Below are 7,200 nucleotides of genomic sequence, written 5' to 3' on the forward strand. Positions count from 1 at the left end.
AGGTATAGCAGAAGAGACAGAGGGAGGTTTGTGAAGACGCTCTCCTCCATTCCTGCTTATTTCTTCTGCTTGGCCGCTCAGCTTCAGAGGATCATCACGTCCAAGTGAAATGACTGGAAACCGGTCCTGGCTGAACGGCCTGTTCCTTCTGCTCCTCCGGCACACCGTTTTCATCTGAGAAAAGAACTAAAGGAAGTAGGGGATCATGGGACAGATGAGCGTTGCGTCGCTGAACCGCACAGAGGTATGAGTATGTGCTACTGGTGGCTATCCACTTGCATATTCCCTCGCATTCAATGATTTATTGTACATGCAGTAACAGTAACACATGAAGACAGACAGTATTAACTAATACACTGTCATTAACGTCATCATTTATTCACACACACACTCACTCATTCTTTCTCTCTTTCTCTCACACACACACACATGCACATACAAATAAACAGACACTCACACACTTGCACCCATGCACATGCACCGTCTCTTTCTCTTTCACACACTCACTCATTCTCTCTCTCTTTCTCTCTCTCTCACACACACACACACACACACATACACACACACATGCGCATACAAATAAACAGACACTCACACACTTGGACCCATGCACATGCACTTTCTCTTACACACACACATACACATGGTCTTGGGATGAGGCTTTAGCGAGGTGTTGGTTCTCTGAGTGTGTGTGTTCCTGTATTTCTCCCGGCTATGTTGGATTCCACACCACATACAGTACAACACTCCCCATACTATACCACCCTGGTTGGCCTTCACCCTGATTGGGCTGCAGGAACTAAATTGGGGTGCAAGGGCCAGCTGACTGTGGGCAAATTTCACGCACGCACACAAACACACACACACACACACACACACACACACACACAGAGCGAGAGGTGAGTGTTAGGAGTGGCTGGAACACTGTGTCCCAAGCTGCAAAAGGGCCTGACTCCCACCTACCTGGCTAATGACTGACCTAGCCCCACTACAGCAGCAGAAGAGCAGCTCAACAGAGAGGTCAAGAGAGGAGTGAAGCACCTCTGGAGGTAGAAAGAAAGCAAGAGAGAGCAGAAGAAAGAAATAGATAGAGAGAAAGAGAGAGAGAGAGAATTTGAGCTGTGTAAATAATTGAGAAGGTCAAATACACAAACAGAAAAAAGAAAAAACAAACAGCAGACACAAACGCCCACACGGCCTTGTGAGTATTGCTCTATTATGCTGAGATGCCGTCATTCAGTCAGAATATTTTCACTCTTTTATTTCACTGAATTCTTTAATCTGGATGAGGGTGCTGTCCACTCTTCTGCTGCCCAGGCAGAGACAATTGGCCCGTCGATCACCTCGGAGACAGGTGGCCTGGCGCCAGGGCAACTCTGCGCCATGGAGGAGGAAGCCTTGCTGGTGGAGATGAAATGTAAATAGGTAATTATCTGACTTGTGTGTGCTGTGAGTGAGAACCCGGCTCCTGTGATCGTTCCCACCCGCTAAACCCAGCGCTCGGTAGGCGAATGTTAATTGAACCGCTGCGCGGCTTATGAGGCTCTCACAGGCCCTCCTCTAACACACACACACACCCTCACCCAACCCGTCGTGCATTTTAACATGCTGCATGCTTCCTGTGAGTAGGGTCCCCATCAGCCTCTTTTGTTCCGTGTCCCTATCATTTTCTGAATCTTTCCTCTGTTATCATTCTGTTTTCTCTGTGCTATCGGGTTATTATGTTGTGAGATTCATTAACGTCTCATTTCCGTATGGCTCTCTGGAGAAAAGGTTATGTTTGTCAAATTAAATAAATAAACTCAATTGCATTTCCTGGATTGAAACGTGCTAAGTTGCCACCCCTTCTACACTGTTCAGATGTGTTTATGGTACCTGGGCTCCCCCTATGGGTATGTTCCACAACTGCTTGCTTTTTAATTATTTGCTGTAAAGTGCTGTGATAGTTTATCCAACCATCAAGACCTTACATATTGATAAACACATCAACTGACCTTGGCACAGAATACGTGAAAGTTGTGTGAAGTAATAAAGTAAATAAGTAAACAGTTTGACCTACAGTCCACTTAGAAAGACAGATAGTCCTGAAAGTGGAGCAGGTTACTTTATCTATTTCATCTGCAGTATGTGACTCATTTCTTTCCCCTCTCTGGTGACTGCCGAGCAGGGCAACGGCGAGGGAGCTGTGTGGCTTTTAAAGAGGATCCTGTCTCCATTTCAGACAAAGAGGGAGGACTCTGGGGGTACATCTCAGCCCGTCATAAAATGCCGATGTGGGAACAAAGAAATATACTGTGGCAGTAGAAAGTTGACTTTATATAGGAGTCATACAGCATACTTGTATGGAGTCAATCGGAACAGTGTCAAAAGCTTTCTCTTCAGAGCATTTCATCTCCTATCCAAGACCAATCCATATAAGACCATTCATGATTACAAAGCTTGTTGACCTTCAGTAGAACTCTATAGACGCAGGTCAACTTCACAAAAAATATACCTCACAAAGGGATGCCAGGGAACGGCAACACGTAATATCCAATAAAACCTCTGCTGTCCAAATACTCAGAAGAGAGAATATTGGCGCCTGTGGTTTCAGAACATCTTTGTACATGAAATAACTTTCTGCGTCTTTCAGCACATACTGTGCAATATATGTGGAGGGGAGAGGGCTGTAGAGAAAGGAAGGCATGCTGCAGCAAAACTGGTGATTTGACTTGGGACAGCAGCATGTCTTAACAGAAGGACATTAATCCATCACTGCATATACAGTATGCTGTATTAGCAAATTTAAGTTGACTGATATTTAGAAGATGCTTTTATCGAGAACAACACAGACTTGAAATGGCAGGATCAGGAATCACCCCTGAGCCAACCGATCAGTCTGTCAGGTGGAAATGTTACCAAAGCTCCATGCCTGTAAAATAAATGTATTTGCCCTGTTCGCACACATTTCTAGTACATACAGATTTTGAGGCCAATTTAATGTAACACAATGTAGGAATCCCCCTTTTTGTTAATTGGCATCGTACTTGGTACCCATTCAGTGCTAAGGGGGGCAAAACTGATGAAAAAGGTCATGCTCCCACCTGCAACAATGTTACACAGTGCATTACCAGGTGCACAACAGCAATGTCAAAGATTCTATCAAGAGAGTGGCATACATGACACAAAATTAGTTGGAAGCCTTTATTTTAAGGTAAAAAAACAATGTACATTGTGTTCTTCAACTATGGAAGAACTGGGGAAATGGTAAATCTACTCTTATAGAATAATGTTGCTATACAGGAGCACTTTACATACACTGTCTGTAATACAGCCCTTTATATAATGCAACTATATGGTGTACAATACAATTCATCTATATGGTGTACTATACAATGCATCTATATGGTGTACAATACTGTTAAACAGTGTGTAACAGTACAGACATGACATTATATAAATACAGAGTATAAATATGCAGTTCAACTTTGTGATTACATACAGTATTACTCTGTATGTCAACATATAGTTACCCTATATCAATGGCCATATATGGCAAATTCTAATAAGCAATACATGTTATAGAATATTGTCGTCTTCCTGACAGTATTCTATAACATTCCCAACTAAGCCCATTTTATATTGTCCATAAAGTCAGTGCATTTTTGAAGCCACGGTGAGCACTTCTGTTGTCTGCTTTCAATTCACACGTATTTTTTAGCAGTGCGAGTGTGATTAAACTTCCCGCTCCCTCTGTGGTTTACGGAATGTGACGGCTTTGTTTTTCCCACTTCCTTCAGACTTTGGGCTTAAAATTGTAAATGGCCCCACTTGTGAATTGCTTTATAATTAATTTCCTAATGGGATGTACACAGAAAGCCTCCAGCTACCTGGATGTCCTCCAAAACCATTAGGTCCTCCAACAGAAGAGGACACAGAGTGTGTTTTTCTTTGAGTGTTTTTTTTCTTTTTTGTTCACATTTCATTTCAAAGATCAGGTGATGCATCCATCTGTCCAATGTATTGACGGAAGCAGGACAAATGCACAGCATGGATATCCGCAAAACCAGACAAGACAAACACACATCTGTGCTCCGTTTTACATTTCAATAGTGAGATAGACAACAGATGAGAACAACAGAGCTTGGGTTGATTGAGGCGATTATGTGTAGAGATCTCATTCAGCACACGAAAATCGCACAAGGCATTGGGTGACTAGGCCATTCATCAGTTGACAATTATGAAATTTCCCTAAAGGGACAAACAACATAGAGGACATTTGGTAACACTTTACTTGACAGAATCGACATAAGAGTTACATGACACTGTCATGAACACATGACACTGTCATGACACATGAATCCTAACCCTAACCCTATCTCTATCCCTAATCCTAATCATAACCCTAACTTGTTATGACAAAAACCGAATGTCACTTAATAACAGAAGCGTTACAGTATGTCATAAATGTTCATTATGACTTGTTTATGACACGTTCATGACAGTGTCATGTCACTCTTATGTCGATGTTGTCTAGTAAAGTGTAACATACATTTTTTATAACATAGAGGATGTTTTTTCCGCTGATGAAATGAAATGATCAACAAATAGACAAATAATAGTGTCTGTCAGTGTGGTATCGAAATGAGTTTGAAGGCTATTTTAAAGTAAAACATATGGTTATGAATATAACCTTGCTTCTCTAAAGGAGAACACAAGATGTTATTCTCATGCTGCCATCTTGATCTGAACCTTCAATCACCTGATTTTTTTACAGGTTACTGCCTTTATAAAGCTGCACCACAAACAACCACGTCATTTGCAGGGATGAGTCCTGACAAACCCAAGAGCGTCCAGGCTGTGTAGGTGGATTCATTGACCAGTGGCAGTGATGTTGAAAATATAACTACTCTGATACTACCAAATTCAGCACTCTGGACAAAAACGATCCGTGGAGGCAAAGTTCCACCGTTGCGCCCTTGAGCAAGGCACTTAACCCCGAGTTGCTCTGGGGAAAATGGCCCTTGTAATATAACTGACGTGTGTAAGTCACTTTGGATAAAAGCGTCTGCTAAATGAATACATGTACATAGATAGATAGATAGATAGATAGATAGATACTTTATTGATCCCTAGGGGAAATTCAAGGTCACAGTAGCATACAGACAACATACACACACACATTCACTAACAGCAGAAAAAGTAATTAAAAGTATATAATATAAAAAAACACAACTAAGCAATAAGGACTGTAGAAGATAAAGAATATACTAATATACTAAAATACAAATTATACTAAATAAAACTTAATCTAAATCAATTCTAAAAAACAGTATCCACATAGTGGGTGATTAATCAATCAGGTGCGCTTGCGATGACTGAAGCAGGGACTGAGCCTGTGGTCCTCTGTGCATAAGGTAAGGTAAGGTGCTCTTTGTGAATGAGTGTCATGGTGATGGTGCAAATGAGTAAGTCAAACGAGTAAGTCAAACAGTGTAACAGTGCAAGAATAAAGTCTATATATCTATGTATAAATAACTATATGAAGAAAGGTATAAGTGTGGTCACAGTTCAGCTGATGCATGGAGGGAGGGGTTGTGCATATGTGCTAATAAAGCACTCAAACAGTGAGGCAGAAGACAATGGTAAAGTGGCTAGTGGACAGACAGTTCAAGACATAGAGGTGGTGAAGAGGCAGACAGACAATGCGGAGAAGTCTATTTCTCCTCTTCCCTTAAGTGATGCATTGAACAGTTCAATGGCCCTGGGGACAAATGACTTCCTCAGTCTGTCTGTTGTGCAAGGCAGTGAGCGAAGTCTCCAGCTGATCAGGGTCTTCTGCTTAACAATAGTGCTGTGGAGTGGATGACACTCATTGTCCAAGATGTTGATCAGCTTGTTCAGGGTCCTTCTGTCAGATATTGAAGTGATGCACTCCAGTTCAGCTCCCACTACAGAGCCAGCTTTCCTTACCAGCCTGTCAAGTCGCCCCGCACCCTTTTTTGTGCTTCCTCCCCAACATACCACTGCATAGAAGAGGACGCTGGCAACAACAGACTGGTAGAATATCCTGAGGAGCTTGCTGCACACATTGAAGGAGCGCAGCCTTCTCAGGAAGTACAGCCTGCTCTGCCCTTTCTTGTAAAGTGTGTCAGTGTTGGCTGACCAGTCCAGTTTATTGTCCAGGTGGAGACCCAGGTACTTGTGGTGCTTACCACCTCGAAATTGACCCCATCAATGGAGACTGGTAGCAGAGTGGGCTTAGACCTGCGGAAATCCACCACCATCTCCTTGGTCTTTGAAGTGTTGAGTTGAGGCAGTGGTTCTGGCCACAGAGCATTGCAACACCATGTGGAGCTCCATCGTAACAACCCTGTGGAGCTCCCGGAGGAGGGCAAGTCAGTTGCCAGGCTGGCTTTTGCTCTGGAGCTGGGAGTGGCCTTCACCCCCAGCGAGGGGAGAATTTCCATCTCACTGTGAGGCAAGGAGAAACAGTGTCCTCCTACTGTACATCTCCCTGCTCTTACAGTGGTGGCTCGCTCAAAGTTCTTCACAATCTCTGAAGGACTGGTTGTCCATGATGAAGACTCGAACTCAGCTGAAAGAGAACAACTACATTGTGTTGCTTTAATGGTTTCAGTATACTGTATGCAGCTGTAACTAACAGCTAACACAGCCAGACAGCTACAACGCTGGTGGGCATGTCCGTGAGCTCTCATGTACATGCTCACAGAGTGTAGCGCTGTAGCTGCCTGGCTGCATTAGCTGCTGGCTGTAGCAACTATAGGTAAAACTGATTGTTTTTGGAGGGTTTTTTCGTACCGACAGTAGGCTACTCAGTGACCTCGAGAAACGGACATCTACTGTATGTGAAAGTTTGTCGGATTTCTCCTCTAAGATTAGTTTTGAAGTTCGCTCTGGGAATGTTCTGTTTCAGTTGCATGTCCTGTGAAGCTCGGCCATCTCAGATTATTGCAAACCTATGCAATACAATAGAATGCACATGCATTTTGATTAGGTGCATGGAATGCAGGCTTTAGGAAGTTACCGGCTAATGAATTTATGCAGCAGTATGCAAAACAGACACATCCCTCATTGTTAATGTATAATGGAGTAGGCCATTACAAGCGCAAGTTCAGGACAGCAGCAAGGGGATTGAGGCCCAGTGAGTTATCTTGTTAGCAGCCATGCTTGACTTCTTGCACAAATACTGTGCACAAT

Source organism: Alosa sapidissima, chromosome 23, assembly GCF_018492685.1.
Source record: "Alosa sapidissima isolate fAloSap1 chromosome 23, fAloSap1.pri, whole genome shotgun sequence".
In the NCBI taxonomy this organism is placed as follows: Eukaryota; Metazoa; Chordata; class Actinopteri; order Clupeiformes; family Clupeidae; genus Alosa; species Alosa sapidissima.